Source organism: Giraffa tippelskirchi, chromosome 12 (genome assembly GCF_054371585.1).
Source record: "Giraffa tippelskirchi isolate mGirTip1 chromosome 12, T2T-mGirTip1v1.2.pri, whole genome shotgun sequence".
Taxonomy (NCBI): domain Eukaryota; kingdom Metazoa; phylum Chordata; class Mammalia; order Artiodactyla; family Giraffidae; genus Giraffa; species Giraffa tippelskirchi.
In genome coordinates, this window is record NC_137286.1 from 61,104,234 (window position 1) to 61,124,157 (window position 19,924).

At 41.8% G+C, this 19,924-nt stretch overlaps 1 protein-coding gene and 1 pseudogene across 11 annotated transcripts in view; both read right to left on the minus strand.

Annotated features, from left to right (window-relative positions):
- GABRG3 (gamma-aminobutyric acid type A receptor subunit gamma3) overlaps nucleotides 1–19,924 on the minus strand; it is a 681,490-nt gene that overhangs the window by 152,412 nt on the left and 509,154 nt on the right. The window lies entirely within an intron of this gene.
- LOC145530072 (protein PRRC2C pseudogene) lies at nucleotides 4,344–5,315 on the minus strand (annotated as a pseudogene).

A 19,924-nucleotide genomic window follows, 5' to 3' on the forward strand; every position in this document is an offset into this window, starting at 1 on the left:
TCTCCCTGTGCTGGGCTCATTCCTATGCCACATTCCACAATCGGTCTAATTAATGGGTCTGTGGAGCACTCCCAACCTCATTAGTGGAAGGCTTCCCATAGTGGGTGTTTCCACTTCAAGGAAAGGACTTCTCCAAGTCTGCAACTACCATCACAAACAAAAATCACATGCGATGCCTCTTCTTAATCTGATGATATCTAACAATCCCACTCCAGTACTCTTGCCCGGAAAATCCCATGGATGGAGGAGCCTGGTAGGCTACAGTCCATGGGGTCAAGAAGAGTCGGACACAACTGAGCGACTTCACTTTCACTTTTCACTTTCATGCATTGGAGAAGGAAAGGGCAACCCACTCCAGTGTTCTTGCCTGGAGAATCCCAGGGATGGCAGAGCCTGGTGGGCTGCCATCCGTGGGGTCCACAAAGCCGGACACGACTGACGCGATGCAGCAGCAGCAGCAGCAACAATCCTAAAATGGACTAATGCAACAGTTTGTACCTTAGCTATGGACACAATGTGACTTTTGACTTTGCTGATTGTTCTGGTTTTGCTGTTGGCTCCCAACATCTGTAACTGTAGTTGGATTTGTTTCTAGCCTCATGAAGGCTTTTTAGTTACAAATAGTTGTTCAGGCTCCTACAAGTGCCACAGTCTCCTCCAACTATTACTGGGGGCATCTGGATCAGAGACCCGCAATATGAGAGTTAGGGGAACATGTTGAATCAACAATTTAGGTACGACACCGCTTACCAGCACAGAAGCAGTTATAGAATGAGAAAGCCACTCCTTTCCTTTGGCAACATAATTCTCCTGAATGAAAAGGGGGGATGAGAGTGTTAACAGCCTTGGTACGGAGGTCAGAGGTCCCTAAGTGGCAGGAGAAAATAAACTGCAAATGGCAGACTTTATTTTAAACTTTCTCTTCTAATTCTGTGCTGTCATGGTGACACCTGGTTCCCACTGAACTTTACTTTACCTCAAACCTTGAACTAGCCAATGCGTTTTTCTTATGGAAATGTTTTCTTTCAGTTCAGTTGAGTCACTCAGTTGTGTCTGACTCTTTGCAAACACAAAGCTTCCCAGTCCATGACCAACTGCCAGAGCTTGCTTAAACTCATGTCCATCGAGTCAGTGATGCATCTAACCATCTCATCCTCCATCGTCCCCTTCTCCTCCTGCCTTCAATATTTCCCAGCATCAGGTTCTTTTCCAATGAGTCAGGTCTTTGCATCAGGTGGACAAAGTATTGGAGTTTCAGATTCAGCATCAGTCCTTCCAATGAATATTCATGACTCATTTCCTTGAGGATTGACTAGTTTGATCTCCTTGCAGTCCAAGGGACTCTCAAGAGTCTTCTCCAACACCCCAATTCAAAAGTATCAGTTCTTTGCCACTCACCTTTCTTTATGGTGAAACTCTCACATCCATATGTGACTACTGGAAAAACTATACCTTTGATTATATGGACCTTTATGAGCAAAGTAATGTTTCTGCTTTTTAATACACTGTCTAGGTTTGTCATAGCTTTTCTTCCAAGGAGCAAGCCTCTTTTCATTTCATGGCTGCAGTCACCATCTGCAGTGACTTTGTAGCTCAAGAAAATAAAATCTCTCACTGTTTCCATTTCCCCCCCATCTATTTTCCATGAAGAGATGGGACCAGATGCCATGATCTTAGTTTCCTGATTGTTGAGTTTTAAGCCAATTTTTTCACTCTCCTCTTTCAATTTCATCAAGATTCTCTTTAGTTTCTGCCATAAGGGTGGTATCATCTGCATACCTGAGGTTATTGATATTTCTTCTGTCAATCCTGATTCCAGCTTTGCTTCAACCAGCTTGGCATTTCGCATGATGTAGTCTGCATAGAGGTTAAATAAGCAGAGTGACATATATAGCCTTGACATACTCCTTTCCCAATTTGGAACCAGTTTGTTGTTCCACGTCCAGTTCTAACTGTTGTTTCTTGACATGCATACAGATATCTCAGGAGGCAGGCAAGGTGGTTTTGTATGCCCATCTCTTTAAGAATTTTTCACAGTTTGTTGTGATCCACACAATCAAAAGCTTTGGCATAGTCAATAAAGCAGAAGAAGATGTTTTATTGGAACTCACATGTTTTTTGATGATCCAACAGATGTGGGCAATTTGATCTTTGGTTCCTCTGCCCTTTCTTGAACATCTAGAAGTTCTTGCACAGCTTGAACATCTGGAAGTTCATGGCTCATGTACTGCTGAAGCCTGGCTTGGAGAATTTTGAGCATTACTTTGCTAGTGTGTAACATGAGTGCAATTGTACAGTATTTTGAACATTCTTTGGCATTGCCTTTTTTGGGATTGGAATGAAAACTGACTTTTTCCAGTCCTGTGGCCACTGCTGAGCTTTCCAAATTTGCTGGCATATTGAGTGAAGCACTTTCATAGCATCATCTTTTAGGAGTTGAAATCGCTCAACTGGAATCCCATCACCTCCACTAGCTTTGTTCGTAGTGATGCTTCCTAAGGCCCACTTGACTTCGTATTCCAGGTTGTCTGGCTCTAGGTGAGTGACCACACCATCGTGGTTATCTGGATCGTGAAGATCTTTTTTGTATACTTTTCTGTGTATTGTTGCCACCTCTTCTTAATATCTTCTGCTTCTGTTAGGTCCATACCATTTCTGTCCTTTATTGTGCTCATCTTTGCATGAAATGTTCCCTTGGTATCTCTAATTTTTTGGAAGAGATCTTAAGCTATGTTAATGAACTATGTATTTGATGGGAAATCTGTATTTCTTTTTTTTTTCTTTCATTATTTAGAGAATACTTTATTAGTTTCTGTAATCAAACCCATGTAGATAAGACCTTACATATTTAATACAGTGTGTTACCCCTGTACAAATGGAAAAAATTATGTTTAACGTTTCTAGACCAATATGGCTGTTAATTTCTGTACAATGCCAACCCAACACGGTACAACTGGGATACTTTTTCCAAAGTTGACAGCACAGCTAAAGTTTCCAAAAATTCAAATTATATATATATGTATATATATATAGATTTATTTATTTATTTATATAAAAAGACCAATAGCAGTATGTTATGCATCAATAGCAGCAACAGCTTTTCCAAGTTCTGCAGTCATCTGAACAAAACTATAGAGACATCCAGCACACTCCATTAAAAAGAAAGAAAGGTAAAAAACAAAACCTCAGAAAACAGCAAAGTTCTGTTACTGTTGTGGTACCTGGCACCATTTTTTAAAATTATGTTTCTCAATCATCATCTGGAAAGAAAACATTCTAGAATAACATCATTAAAAACAGACCTGATAAAGCACGGTCACTACTACATATCATAAAGCAGGTACAAGATATTTTACATTCACAGAGGTATGATACAGTACTGTCCTACATCTATAATACTAGAGGATATAATTAAAAAGGCATTATTTGAGACTTGATTCTACTTTTCCAGCAGAGGGCCCAAAGGATGGTTATGACACAGCTCTGGTACAGAAATTCACCTTCTTAGATAGGATTTCCTTTCTTTATTGGCATAGTTCTAGGTACTCACTGCTCTTCATGAACATCAGCTAAAAACCGTTTAAAAAAATAAACAAAAAACAACCACTGGATTCATACAAAGATGACTGAGGAGAGGCAAGCAGGACTCAACCTAAGTAGTATTTGACCAACTCCGTCATGTCTGAATGGTTAAGAGCTTCATGGAAGAAAGGAGATGCCAAGTAGCACTTCAAAGCTTTGGGCCACAACCAAAACACAGCATCATTTCAAACAGAAGCAGTAGCCAAACACTGCCCACATGGATATGTTCAAGGATGTTGACGTCAGTATTTCATCATCTGCTCACTCATCCAGGAAGAAGGGGAGATCAGTGTTACAAAAATAGCAAGCTGCCGTAATAAAAGATAAGGCTCCTCTATCCAGCACCAGTTATCTTCTGTTCTTCACCACCAAGCCCATAAATGCTATAACCATATCCCAAGAACACGAGGGAGCAAAGAAACCACATCTGATGTCTTAGCTGGGACCATCACATTGTTCAGGCCGAGCTGTTCCTCTGTGGTGTTATTTCCCTCATATTTCTGGTGTTTCATCTAACCATAAGGATTTCAGTTCTACATTATATGCACTCAAGGAATGTGTGCACATATTCTTGTACAAATTCTGACTGAAGATGCATGGCCGTCAACAGAGTGCATGTTATACAGTAGGTGCAAGCTGGCAAAGCCTCATTTTATTGGTGCAGCAGCTGTGTGTCAGTGTAAATTGCTCCTATGTCCCTTGCACACCTCCAAGCTCTGGACAGGATAATGTCAAAGACCACTTTACCTCTTTGGCTGACGGCATTGTCTAACTTCATCCTCCCTCTTTCCCCTCTCCCTTCCCCCACCCCCTGCAATAACCCACAGCCTTTAAGATTTTGTTTCTTCGGTTTTTATCGCCTGAGGTTTGATTGGTCCAGTTCTAATAGGTTTCGTGGCTATGGTGGGTGCAGGGGGTGGCTTTTCTTCTACTTTTTCCTGACAGACGCCAGGAGGGTCAGTCAGGGTTTCAGGAGGTTTACTTGAGTCACTGTCCACTTTCTGGGCTTTGCCTCCTATCTGTTTGTTCTGTTGCTGTTCAGAGAAGAACCGTTGCGTGGACTGAAGAACCTCTGCTCTCTGCTTTGCCTGGGGTGCCAACTGTGTAGGAAATGGCTGTGTCATTCTCACAGTGGCAGGGGCTGACTGGAACTGCTTCTGATAGACAATGCTGTTCATTTTGCTGGACTGGCTGTTCGGACTTGTGGAAGTAGCCCGGAAAGGACTAGATGTTGGTGTGGTGCTTCTGCCACTGATTGGAGGAGTGCCTGGATTTATATCAATGCCACTTCCAAAGGCTTTTAGTTCCATTTCAGACATTTTTCCTGTGGTTGCGATCATGCTATGCTGTGTTCCAGCAGGGATCAATCCCCTGAAAGGCTGGCTTACTTGTGCAGTGCGACTCATGCTCTGGGCCTGTGCTTGTGGGGTAGTGTGCTGTAATGGGGGCTGAAGAGTCTGAGGCAGAGCAATTAAAGGCTGTCCCGTAGATCCAAAATTAGGCAAAGAAAGCTGGGATGCTGGTAAAGGTACTGTAACCTGCTGGAGAGCACTTGGTGACTGGGCAGTGTTATAGAAATTCATCTGACCAGGCTGCTGCACTTGTCTAGGATAAAGATTTGAAGCCTGCATAAGATTCGCTCTAGCCTGGAGAAGATGTGTATTGATCAGTTGAGAACCTCCTAGTCCTGATGCCTGACCCAGCTGGGAAATCTGTATTTCATCAAGATTCATGTCAATTTTTTTATGACCCAGGATGAATCACCTTGTGCCAATGTTATCTCAAAATTCATGTTGTGGGTGAGGGGCTTGGTGCTACTCTCCCAGTTTTGAGGTGTTTCCTTTCTCTAATTAGCAGCTTGCTAATAGGTATATAACCCCTTGCTAAAAATTAGCAAGGGGTCACTTTCTTTCCCCTTCTGGTGTCTATGCGAGAAGCTTTCACTATCTCTTTTATACATTAATAAAACTTTGCTACACAAAAAGATCTGAGTGATCAAGCCAAGTCATTGGCCCTGGATTGAATTCCTCTCTTCCTGAGGCCATGAATCTCAGCATCATTTATGGCTCGTTGCAGCAACTTTTCCCTATTAAGCCATGAAAATACATAAAGGAAACTTATAATTTAAATTCCAGTTGAGCTATTTCAAATCCTAAAAGATGACGCTGTTAAACTGCTGCACTCAATATGCCAGCAAATTTGGAAAACTTAACAGTGGCCACAGCACTGGAAAAGGTCAGTTTTCATTCCAATCCTGAAGAAGGGGACTGCCAAAAAATGTTCAAACTACCAGAAAATTGCACTCATTTCACATGTGAGCAAGGTAACACCAAAATACGTCAAGCTAGGCTTCAAAAGTATGTGAACTGAGAAAGTTCAGATGTACAAAGTGGATTTAGAAAAGGTAGAAAAACGAGAGATCAAATTGTCAACATCCATTGGATCATAGAAAAAGCAAAGGAATTCCAGAAAAACTTCTACTTCTGTTTCGTTCACTACACCAAAGCCTTTGACTGTGTGGATCACAACAAACTGTGGAAAATTATTAAAGAGATGGGCATACCAAATTACCTTACTTGCCTCCTGAGAAACCTGTATGCAGGTTAAGAAACAACAGTTAGAAAGAACCAGACATGGAACAATGGACTGGTTCAAAATTGGAAAAGGAGTTCACCATGGCTGTATATTGTAACCCTGCTTATTTAATTTATATGCAGAGTACATTATACAGAATGCTGGGCTGGATAAAGCACAAGCCGGAATCAAGATTGCCAGAAGAAATATCAATAACCTCAGATATGCAGATGACACCACCCTTATGGCAGAAAGGGAAGAGGAACTAATGAGCCTCTTGATGGAGGTGAAAGAGGAGAGTGCAAAAGCTGGCTTGAAACTCAACATTCAAAAAACGAAGATCATGGCATCCGGTCCCATTACACCATGGCAAATACATGGGGATAAAATGGAAACATTGACAGATTTTATTTTCTTGGGCTTCAATATTCCTGCCAACAGTGACCGCAGCCATGAAATTGAAAGACATTTGCTCCTTGGAAGAAAAAGCAGAGACATCACTTTGCTGACAAACGTCCACATAGCTGAAGCCATGTTTTTTCCAGCAGTCATGTACAGATGTAGGAATTGGACCATAAAGAAGGCTGAGTGCCAAGGAATTGAGGTTTTTGAACTGTGGTGCTAGAGAAGACTATTGATGGCCCCTTTGGACAGCAAGGAAATCAAACTTGTCAAGCCTGAAGGAAATCAACCCTGAATATTCATTGGAAGGACCAATGTTGCAGCTGAACCTCCAATACTTTGTCCACCTGATGAGAAGAGCTGACTCATTGGAAAAGACCGTGATGCTGGGAAAGACTGAGGGCAAGAGGAGAACGGGGTGACAGAGGATGAGATGGTTGCATGGCATCACTGATTCAGTCAACATGAGTTTGAGCAAATAGTGAGGGACTGGGAAGCCTGGCATGCTGCAGTCCATGGAGTTGCAAATAACCAGACACAACTGAGCTACTGAACAATTAACAACTTAATTGCATACTATTAAGTGAAGGAAATCAATCATAAAGACTAAATTCCATGTGATATAAACTCCATGAAATTCTGGAAAAAGTAAAACTATAGACAGTAAAGGGATTAGTGGTTGCCAAGGGTAAGGATGAATGAATAGGTGGAAGGCATAGGATTTGGGGGGCAGTGAAAATACTGTGTATACCATAATGATGAATATATATTACACATTTGTTCAAACCCCAGAAAAGAAACAATACCAAGAATGTAAACTATGGACTTTGGGTCATTAGTAGTAGCAGTGTTAGTCCCTTAGCCGTGTCCGACTCTTTGTGACCCCATGGACTGTAGCCTACCAGGGCCCTCTGTCCATGTTATTCTTGAGGCAACAATACTAGAATAGCTTGCCATTTCCTTCTCCAGAGGATATTCCCAACCCAGGGATCGAACCCAGGCCTCCTGTGTTGCAGGCAGATTCTTTACCGTCTGAGCAACAGGGAAGTCATGGACTTTGGGCCATTATGATTCATCAATGCAGGTTTATCAACTATCCCACTCTTGTGGTGGTTGTTGATAATGAGGGAGGCTATGCGTGCCAGGGAGATAATATGGAAAAATCTTTTCATTTTGCTGTGAACCTTAAACTGCTCTAAAAGTAGTCTTAAATTATGAAATCATAAAAAATAGTCTTTAAAAACTCAGTAATACGGGTTGTGCTTCATTCAAGCTGCACGCAATATATGTAGTACTGAAAATAGCAGGTGCAGTCACTGACCTCTGGGAGTTATTATCTTGTCAGTGAAAGTCTTCCATAAACCCATGTTAGATACTGAAATTTTGGGAATGGAATCATGCTTAATATTTATGTAATTCAGTATTTTATAGACTGTACTCCATTTAAAGTTGTTATAAAATAGTAGCTCTATTTCCTTGTGCAACGCCATAGAGTATAACCTTGCTGATTATCTATTTCACGCACAGTAGTTTGTCCCTCTTACTCTCTTTCCCCAATATTGCCCCACCCCACTTCCCTCTCCCTACTGGTAACCACTAGTTTGTTCTCTGTAGCTGTGAGTCTGCTTCTGTTGTGTTCATTCGTTTATTTTTTTTTTTTAGATTCCACATATAAATAACATAGTGTATTTGTCTTTCTCTGACTTACTTCACTAAGCATAATACTCTCTAGATCCATGCACATTGTTGCAAACAGAATTATTTCATTCTTTTCAGTAGCTGAGTAATAATGGAATTGGGCTACCCAGGTGGCTTAGTGGTAAAGAATCTACCTGCTAACGCAGGATACACAGCAGGCTTGGGTTTGATCCCTGGGTCAGGAAGAATTCCCTGGAGGATAAAATGGCAACCCACTTCAGTATTCTTGCTGGGAAAATCCCATATGCAGAGGAGCCTGGTGGGCTACAGTCCACAGCATTGCAAAGAGTCAGACACGACTGAGCAACTGAGCACACATGTGCAATAATGGAACCATGCTTTGATGGCATGTGTTACCTGTGCAATGAGATTCTGCAGTGAGCCTAACTAAGTGTGAAATTTCAAAGTAGATTCTCTGCTGAGGTATGGTGCTGGTGGTTTAGTCGCTAAGTCGTGTCTGACTCTTGCAACCCCATTGACTGTAGCCTGCCAGGCTCCTCTGTCCATGAGATTCTCTAGGCAAGAATACTGGAGTGGGTTTCCATCTCCTTCTCCAGGGAATTTTCCTGAACTGGGGCTCGAATCCAGGTCTCCTGCATTGCAGGCAGATTCTTTGCCAACTGGGCTACGAGGGAAGCCCTTGGTGAGGCATACTGCTACCATAATTCACAGAATTCTCTCTGAATCACTTTCTTAATCTTATTTACCCTATCTGCAACTACACTGCAAACTCCCCAAGACAGGATCGTGCTTTATAAATATTTATATCAATCTATGTCTAACATTTCTATTTTTATTTATTGATCACTAGTCAATTTCCAAAAAAAGACAGCTGCAGGTTGTTGAATTGATTTTGGACTTTACCTCCTATAATTCCTCCTATCTTTGAGTAGTGAAAAGACCACTAGATCGAAAGTCAGAAGACATGATTTCTCATCTTGCATGTGAAAGTGAAGTCGCTTAGTCATGTCGGACTCTTTGCAACCCCAGAGACTGTAGCCTGCATCAGGCTTCTCCATCCATGGGATTTTCCAGGCAAGAGTACCGGAGTGGGTTGCCATTTCCTTCTCCAGGGGATCTTCCCGACCCAGGATTGAACCCAGGTCTCCTGCCTTGCAGGCAGACGCTTTACCCTCTGAGCCACCAGGGAACCTCGGATGTATGTATCATCTTGCATGTATCACAGGCCAAGTGCGTGCTTGTCAGAAGCACAGGTAATCTCTCTGGGCCCTGGCTCTTCATAAATGGAATGAAAGTCACACGTGAGATTATCTGTAAGATACTGCAAGCTGGAAACTTTTAAATGTCTCTGATGTATATGTAGAGAAATTCTGAAGGCTAATCACTGGAAAGTGATTTGGAGAGAGGAAAAAGCCTGTGACAAGAGTGGTTTCTCCGAACAGTTTATTGTGTGTACAAAGGAGAAAATTGTAACCCTCTGGTTATTGCTTAAGTTGCTGCTTAAGTTGTCAAAAATAAGTACTAAAGGGAAATGATTTTTATTCCTGTCACTAAAGGAAAAAAAAATAGGGCAGTAAATTATGCAGTCCGATATGATCAAAAGAATAAACATGGTCTGCAAGTCTCTAGGGAGCCCAAAAGCTATATTTGTAGAAGAAAGAATGCAGTTCAACCTTCCCACTAAAAAGCTTGTTATTCTAAAGCACAAAGTTTTAAGGTATCTCTGTTTTTTCCTCTAATAACCTGATAAACTGTGGACTGTGGAAAACTCTTCACAAAGGTCAGAAAGTAGGCAAAGTTTTGTTATTCCAATCAGATGCTTAAGAAATACCCTTAGAAGGGCTGCAGGGAGAGAAAAACAAACCCAGTGTTTGGTTGACATATTCCAAAGCTGGACAATTTCAAAGGTTAACCTTGACAATCCTGTAATGTGCTAGTGGGAGTGGAAGCTAAGGACACCATCCTTTGTCATTCCTACTGTTCCCTTTGAGGTAAATAAATTCACTTTATAGGTTAAACTCAGTAGAAGTGTGTCTCCTCCGAAGAAATGACAGCCATCTTCTGAGGAAGTTACTGCAGACATGACTCCCCTTTGTTCTTCTGCTATTGGAAAATTCACACTGTGACTGCAAGTTATATTTAAGCCCAGCTAATTACAACAATCCAGGAAGCTAGAGTCTTTGAGGGATTCTCCTCTAAAGGCTCCAAATTCATTTAAAATGTTACATATATACGTGTGTATACGTGTACATTGTTATTGTTTAGTTGCTAGATTATGTCCAATTCTTTTGCGACCCCATGGACTGTAGCCCGCCAGTCTCCTCTGTCCGTGGGATTTCCCAGGAAAGAACACTGGAGTGGGTTGCCATTTCCTTCTCCAGGGGCTCTTCCAAACCCAGGGATTGAACTGGTGTCTCTGCCTTATCACAGAGCCACCTGGTAAGCCCCTGTGTGTACATATATGTGTATATATATAATCTGGCTTTTAGCAACCTAAGGCATCAAGGTCCAGGCACACAAATGTTAAGTGCTGGAGTCACTTCGGATTCCTCCCCCTCCCTGCGTGCATACCCTGAGCCTTAGGCATCCGTATCAATCCTAGCATATTCTGCCCTGCCCACCTCACAACTCTCTATCTCATCTCTCTCTGCAACTCTCCCTACATTCTGCTACATCAATCTTTCTCAGATTTGTTTAATTTAAAAGCTCTAAACATTCAGAAAGCAGTTCAGCTCTCCCAATCTGATGTTCCCTTCTAGGTATCTGTCTCATTTTTCAAGGCACATTGTTTACGAGTTCCTGGGCCTTCCCACCATTTTCTCTGTTCTCCAAACTCCTCCTAACACAACTGCTTGCTAAACCCTAACTTTAATAACTAAAAAGACAGTCTTCCCTGATTTCCCATGACAGGAATAACCTCCCCACCCCCTAAACCATGAAATGTCAGAGGACATTTTACTTCCTTTCCCTGAATTATTATGAATTAGTATCAGTATATTATCTGCATATAATAGTTAGAGGGAGGCAAAGCACAGTGGTTAAGAGCATGAGGTCTGGCACTTGTTTCAGAATTCTGAGTCATGTGACCTTGAGCAAGTTAATTAAACAGCTTGATCCTCAGTGTCTTCATACGAAAAAATGAAGAAAACAATATATGTATCACACTACGTTTTCTTAGGGGTTTAATTAATTAATTAATATATGAATATAGCAGTCAAAGCAGCATTTCATATAGAATAGGTGCTCAGTAAATGCTATAGCTCATGGTTATTTATACCATCATACCTATAAATATACCTTTTAATTTATTTATAATAAATAAATACATGTTTAATAAATTTAAAAATTAGTAAAAAAAAAAAAAGTACATGTTTATATACTTCTAAATTTATAAATATTTGGGCTTCCTAGATAGTATTAGTGATAAAGAACCTGCCTGCCAATGCAGGAGATGTAATTGACATGGGTTTGATCCCTGGAGGAAGAAATGGTAACCCGCTCCAGTATTCTTGCCTGGAGAATCCCATGGACAGAGAAGCCTGTCCTATGGCTACAGTCCATAGGGTCACAAAGAGTCGGACATGACTGAAGCGACTTAGCATGTGTGCACATGTATTTCTACCTCTTGGTTAGATACATGACTGTCTCAACATCCTTGAAGACAAGGATCCAGCACACTGAGTGCTTCAAGGCACCAGCATTGAGATTCTCACTCATTCCAATAATGACGGGAGCATATGACATTTATTTAGCTCTGCAATCTTTCATTTCAAATTTCGAGAGTATCTACCTTTGAAAATTCCTAACTCTTAGCTATTAACTGGGACTGAAATGGCATATGAAGGGATTTCCAGGCTCAGCTCCAACATGAAAAGTGCTTGGAAGTCATCACATCCATCTTTACCATGAGAAAAGGCTGGACTAACTGAAAGACACTGACTAGTCTTGGACCCATAAGAGAACCGAGGTCTACAGAGCAATCAACACCCAGAAATCTGCAGAAATAAGGAAACATGGAGAGTCAATTCAGAGTCTACTTATGTGGAGGAGAAATCACTGAAGTCCCAAACTGGCAGAAACACTTAGGTAATAAATTTGGCGTTTTCTGGAGGCTGTGTGAGCTAATATGAGACAGAAAAACTTGGGGGTCAACAACCTCAGGGGCCCTGAAAAATTTCATGTGCTTTACCTCCATGAGTCCTATAAGGTTCTCAAAGTGAAGATCCAAGAAAAATCCCTTTTCTTCCTCTGACAGGGGTAGAGTTAACATTGTGAAATACATCCTAGCATTTGCCGTAATGAAGACCTACTCTAGAAGGGAAAAGACTTTCCCAGGGCCTTATCCCATATGAGAGAAGGGCAGCCTTGCACTCTGCCCCTCTTTAGTCTTCTTGTCTCACACTGGGGGGTGGAACAAAATCCAAAAGGACCACAGATTCAAGGAAATTGATTGGGAACACAGAAGCTGGGCGAGGGAGTAAGAGTTAGAGGGAAACCTATTACACTGAAGAAATACTTGTGAAGGTCACAGCCCAGAAACACAGACCCTTAAAAAGACTGAGGTATAATCATAAGATTACAGAAAGCCCCCCATCTCCAACATTTCACTCCAAATTAACAGGACTCCAATACAAAAACAGTGGATTACAGCCAAAAAAGCTACTAGACCTAGACCCTCTCCAAGGAGGCATACTCAGGAAGTCCAAATCAAAAAGAGAAACAAACACAAGGGCATTGGAGGAATTTTTAGCCTCTAGAACCTATAGTTGCAGCAAACATGATGCACAGCCCAACTCCAAGCCAGATTAACATCAAGTTTAATTCTAAAGGTGTATTTACAAGAACCTATTAACCAATATCGGAGAAGGCAATGGCACCCCACTCCCGTAATCTTGCCTGGAAAATCCCATGGACGGAGGAGCCTGGTAGGCTGCAGTCCATGGGGTCGCTAAGAGTCGGACACGACTGAGCAACTTCACTTTCACTTTTCCCTTTCATGCCCTGCAGAAGGAAATGGAAATCCACTCCAGTGTTCTTGCCTGGAGAATCCCAGGGACGGCAGAGCCTGGTGGGCTGCCGTCTATGGGGTCGCACAGAGTCGGACACGACTGAAGAGACGTAGAAGCAGTAGCAGCAGCTTAACAAATATGGGCTTCCCTGAGAGTTCAGTTGGTAAAGAATCCGCCTGCAATGCAGGAGGCCTTGATTGGATTCCTGGGGTGGGAAGACCCACTGGAGAAGGGATAGGCTACCCACTCCAATATTCTTGGGCTTCCCTTGTGGCTCAGCTGGTAAAGAATCCGCCTGCCAAGCAGGAGACGTGGGTTTGATCCCTGGGTCAGGAAGATCCCCTGGAGAAGGAAATGACAACACACTCCAGTATTCTTGCCTATGAAATCCAATGGACAGAGGAGTCTGGAGGGCTACAGTCTGTAGGGTCGCAAAGAGTCGGACGTGACTCAGTGCACATGTGACACTACTACTACATTAACCAGGACAAGGAATGTCAAAAGACAACAAACAAACACAAAGCCATCTGGAGAGGCAAAGACTTCACAAAAACCATACTCACAGATGCCACAGATACTGGAATTATCAGACAAGCACTTTTAAATGACTACCATTAATAAGTTCTTGGTTATAATGGAAAAAATGCCACTGATTAACATCTGCATTCTCGGGTCAGCTTTCTCTGAAATTAATTAGTTATTCTTTCCTTTGGTTAGTGTTAGTATATCTTTCTTCATGCTTCCGATAGTAACTTATAAACGTCTTTACATTTAAAGTGGGTTTCTCGTAGATGACATATGGGTCTTTTTTTTTAAATCCATGCTGACATGTGGAGGCGGTAATTCCCCAAGAAGACAAAGAAATCTTAGGTGTGTGTGTACCTAACAAGTCAACATCAAAATATATGAGGAAAGACTAAAATAACTGAAAAATAAATCCACTATTATGGTTAGGGGAAAAGGTGAGTAGTAGTGACAGATTTCCTCTTCTTTGGCTCTAAAATCATTGCAGATGGTGACTGCAGCCATGAAATTAGAAGATGATTGCATTTTGGCAGAAAATCCATGACAAATCTAGACTGTGCTGAAAAGCAGAGGCATTACTCTGCTGACAAAAGTCCATATAGTCAAGCTATGATCTTTCCAGTGGTCACATATGGCTGTGAGAGCTAGACTGTAAAGAAGGCAGAGTGCCAAAGAACAGATGCTGTCAAACTGTGGTGCTGGAGAAGACTCCTGAGAGTCCCTTGGACAGCCAGGAGATCAAACCAGTCAATCTTAAGGGAAATCAACACTGAATACTAGTTAGAAGGACTGATGCTGTAGCTGAAGGTTGAGTATTTTGGTCATGTGATGTGAACAGCCAACTCATTTGACAAGTCCCTGATGCTGGGAAAGATTGAGGGCAGAAAGAGAAGAGGGTGTCAGAGGATGAGAAGGCTAGATGGCATCACTGATGCAATGAATATGAACTTGGGAAAACTTCAGGAGATGGTGAGGGACAGGTAGACCTTGCATGCTGCAGTCCATGGGGCCACTGCCCAGTCATGTTGGACTCTTTGTGACCCCATGGACTATAGCCCACCAGATTCCTCTCTCCATGGGCTTTTCCTGGCAAGACTACTGGAGCGGGTTGCCATTTCCTCTGACAGGGTGTCTTCCAGACCTAGGGATCAAACCCGCATCTCCTGAGTCTCTTGCAGGCTGATTTTACCACGGAGCCACCTGGGAAGCCTCGCAAACCCCCCATCTCTCGGTAAATATAGAAATTTACATAGCTATTAAATGGCAGAGTTCAGTTCAGTCACTCAGTCGTGTCCGACTCTTTGCGACCCCATGAACCGCAACATGCCAGGCCTCCCTGTCACTAACTCTTGGAGTCCACCCAAATCCATGCCATCAAGTCGATGATGCCATCCAGCCATCTCATACTCTGTCATCCCCTTCTCAATCTGGCCCTCAATCTTTCCCAGCATCAGAGTCTTTTCCAATGAGTCAGCTCTTCACATCAGGTGGCCAAAGTATTGGAGTTTCAGCTTCAACATCAGTCCTTCCAATGAACACCCAGGACTGATCTCCTTTAGGATGGACTAGTTGGATCTCCTTGCAGTCCAAAGGGCTCTCAAGAGTCTTCTCCAACACCATAGTTTAAAAGAATCAATTCTTCAGCGCTCAGCTTTCTTCACCGTCCAACTCTCACATCCATACATGACCACTGGAAAAACCAGTGCCTTGACTAGACAGATTTTTGTTGGCAAAGTAATGTCTCTGCTTTTTAATATGCTATCTAGGTTGGTCATAACTTTCTTTCCAAGGAGTAAGTGTCTTTTAATTTCATGGCTACAATCACCATCAGCAGTGATTTTGGAGCCCAGAAAAATAAAGTCAGCCACTGTTTCCACTGTTGCCCCATCTATCTGCCATGAAGTGATGGGACTGGATGCCATGATCTTAGTTTTCTGAATGTTGAGCTTTAAGCCAACTTTTTCACTCTCCTTTTTCATGTTCATCAAGAGGCTCTTTAGTTCTTCTTCACTTTCTGCCATAAGGGTGATGTCATCTGCATATCGGAGTTTATTGATATTTCTCCCAGCAATCTTGATTCCAGCTTGTGTTTCTTCCAGCCCAGCGTTTCTCATGATGTACTCTGCACAGAAGTTAAATAAGCAGGGTGACAATATACAGCCTTGATGTACTCCTTTTCCTATTTGGAACCAGTCTGTTGTTCCATGTCCAGTTCTATCTGTTGCTTCCTGACCTGCATACAGGTTTCTCAAGAGGCAGGTCAGGTGGTCTGGTATTCTCATCTCTTTCAGAATTTTCCACAGTTTATTGTGATCCACACAAAGACTTTGGCATAGTCAATAAAGCAGAAATAGATGTTTTTCTGGAACTCTTGCTTTTTTGATGATCCATCGGACGTTGGTAATTTGATCGTTGGTAATTTTGCCTTTTCTAAAAGCAGAGTGAACACCTGGAAGTTCACGGTTCACATATTGCTGAAGCCCGGCTTGGAGAATTTTAAGCATTACTTTATTAGCGTGTGAGATGAGTGCAGAGAGAAGACTCGAAATCTAAAAATAACCCAATGTTTTATCAATTGGTAATTTCCCAATTAATCAATAAATCTATGATCAAAGAAAGCACCAATTTTGGCTTGAAATTTCCAAATAAATATTTATAAAATTTGATATAATGTTCAAAGTAATTCTATCATAAAATGATACAGTCTTTCAAAGGTCAACGGTATTTAATTCAGCTAAACTGAGAAATTGTTTCAAATACTTAATTCTGTCCAATGTTAACTTTTCATTACAGGGCTCCTTTTATGAAATTTCTTCAGAAAAACTAGAAATGGAATGAGAGCTTTAAGAGACATACTAAATGGCAAATCTGAATACATACAAATCTGTATACACACATATCTGCAAATATATCTGTATTGATGTTTGAGGTCTCCATCAGACCTATAAGAATAAAAACAAATCATCACCTCCCATTGCTAAGGTATTAAGAATACTAAGGAAACCCCTCATCTAAACCAGGCCTGGAGCTGCACAGCTCCATCACCCCAAGCACACTGGCAGAGGATGTGCATTACATCAGAACAACCCAACAGAGTGACGCTCCTCACTCCCAGTGCCCTCAGAATAGATCATGTGTTCACAGGTGACAACCTAAGACCCCAGCACACTAAGTTCAGAGGAAATATGCCACTTGATGTAAGCTACATGTCAAATAAAGAATCCTGACAAGAGGTGGTTCCCATTCACCACAACTATTTTCCTAATTAAAATTCAAAGGATATGCATCATCATTAAAGCCATCACCTCTGCATGACTGGCATGGCTCCAATAAAATGGATGAAAATACGTAGTTATCTGTTTTCTCCAGCTCTTAGTCATCCAAAGAGAGGAAATGTGTCTAAAAGTGAGAAATGCAAGTCCCCTGCAACATTTAAACATTACCAAGTCTGCTTTCATGATCCCACAAAGAATAACTGGATTGTTCCAGCTCTATTCCCAGATAATGCAAACCAATTAAGAATGCACCACAACTTTCCTTCTTCCTTCCTTTCCTCCCTCTCTCCCTTCCTTTCTTTTTTTTTTTAATTTGAATAAAAACATTTGGAATTTATTTGTGAATGAACACAGTAAATGAGCAAACTTTGAAGACTTTTAAGAAAAGTGATTCAGAATTCCTGTTTAGGTATGTCATTTAGTTGAGTCAGTGGAGAGTAGATTTTAAATCTGGGTAGTGATGGAAGTTTAAAGTATGAAAATGAAAGAAGGAAAGGAATCAATACACAAATCCAAGATATGCTTAAAATAATATGCATTTGGCAGTTATATTGGAGAAGGAAATGGCAACGCACTCCAGGATTCCTGCCTGGAGAATCCTGTGGACAGAGGAGCCTGGAGGGCTGCTGTCCATAGGTTGCACAGGGTCGGACACGACTGAAGTGACTTAGCATGCATGCGTGGCAGTTATATACATTATGAATATATTGCCTCTCAGGTTCCATTTCGCCCTTTTTCACCTGCTCTGTGATAACAGAGCTGGATGTTGTCACATTTCACTTTTCAACTAGCACAACGTTAAGCACTGTCATAGGAAAGAAACAGAGAAAGGATCAGACTTCTTCCTGGTTGGGTGTGCTCTCCTTCCACCGTCCTGTTGTTTCCCAACAGAGTGGGGAACAATGTGAAGCTTCCTAAGAGCCCAGACCACAGGCCAGAAACAGGGGAATCAGGAGAGTTCTGTGTCCAGGGCTCACCTGGCTCAGGCAGAAGCCTCTGAATCAGGATCTAGGAGGCAGGCTCCCCTCTCCTGCTTGGTTCATTTAGTGGAAAAGGCAAAAGGGGAGAGATGCTCCCAAATTCCTAGTATATTTTATTAAGCTGGCTATGAACATGTCTACAATGCTTTGATGAAGAATACGCCGGTTTCTTCCCTGAAAGATGCATGCCCTCCTTAGGAATCCCATGAGAATTTTCATTTTCATGTTCCTTTTGGAGGAAGGAAGCAGTAGCTCTGTCACGTCTTGCATGCAGGCCCATATTTTTTGATCACTGATTGAGGAGGCAATGGTCAGAGCACAGATGGAAGTGATAGAAAAAGCAAATTTCTAGAAGGCCATACATGGGTTCTTTTGCCTTGACATTGGGTCTCTTTAGCTAGTAACAGTCCAGATAAACACTAGTATGGTAGAGAAGAACCTGGATTTGGGGAAGCAAGAGCCAAATTCATACCATTGCTGTACCATGCACCAGTTGTATCATTCCACACTGCATTCTTTCTCTATGACTCCGTTTTCTCATCTGTGCAGGGGGGATGGCAGGTGGGAATGGAGGGCTGAATGTGCTACCCTGCACTTTGGCAGGATGCATACACATAGATGAGAGATCATCACTATTCTCTGGCCACACCTGGTGCCAGCCAGAGAGAAAACCAGGCATGCCCTTGGGACTATTATAACCATGCAGTGGCAGGACCCACATCTGCTGACGTAGAGATTTTCTACCTGGCATTTATTCCACTTCCAAATTAATTATTTTGGGAAAAAGTAGCATTGCCTTTTAAAACTCTGAATATCAGCCAACTTCCTCAGACATCTTCAGTATCGCTATAACACCAATGACATTTCCTTGATAATTTCTCAAGGTAGAGTGCAGTTACAGCTGGCACAGGTGTCAAAGATAAAGAGCATAAACGTGCTTGCTGTGTTGGTTTTTTCACTGTGAATGGTTTACAGGGGAGGGGCGATGCCACAACAAAATACACCTCATACATTTCACACCTTGAGGCCTGAGTGTCTAATTTTGCTCCATCTGTCCTCTTGTAAGAACTCCAAAAATAATAGTTATAATAATAATCAAGAGTGCAGAATCAATAACCATTCTGTTTTGCTCAAACCCAGCTGCCCTTGCTCCCCAGGGTGATACCAACAGAGGACCTCACCATCCCATGCTGCATGACCTTGGCTGTGGAAGGCACTGAGAAAAACAGGGCTTCTCAGGGTCATTGTGTGGACACAATGGCCTGTGAGTGGGTTTCCAAGCAGGCAAGGGGCTAGCCCAGAGACTCCTTGATGCTCAATAGTGTTCACACTTTGTCATATTTCAAAAAGCTTTTTAAACTTTATTTCAGTGAATACATGCAACAGAAACACACAAAGAAGCTGGAGATTTCATTATTTCCACTCCCCCAAGTAATGTTTACTATTAAGTCTTTGAGTGGGGGAAAATTTAAAGGCAAATAAGATTTTTTTCATAAAATAGTGAAAGTAACCATTAAATGTCTCCCCTGACCCCCACTCTATTACAGTGATTAAATTTCCTCTGGAAAGCTACACATAAAAAACAAAACAAAGGCTCTAACATGAACAGTAAATGCTTGGTAGAGTTGTTAACCTAGGTAACCACTCAGCTGCTTCAGTAATTGTTTAGGCATTTTGAAGCCTTTCTCTCCCTTTCTCAATATTGTGCTACAGCCATCCTGCCCTTCTTTCCCTCTAAAACACATCCCAGAGCAGAAATGCTTATATCTCTGTCTCTATTCCTATGAATTAATTTTCAAAACAGAAATACTGCACAAAGATATGTAACAGAACTCTGAAAGATGTAGGGAAGGAGTCTTTTCTTCATAGCCAAGTAGTCTTTTCTTTGAATGATTTATTTTGTACACTCTTCAGGGTT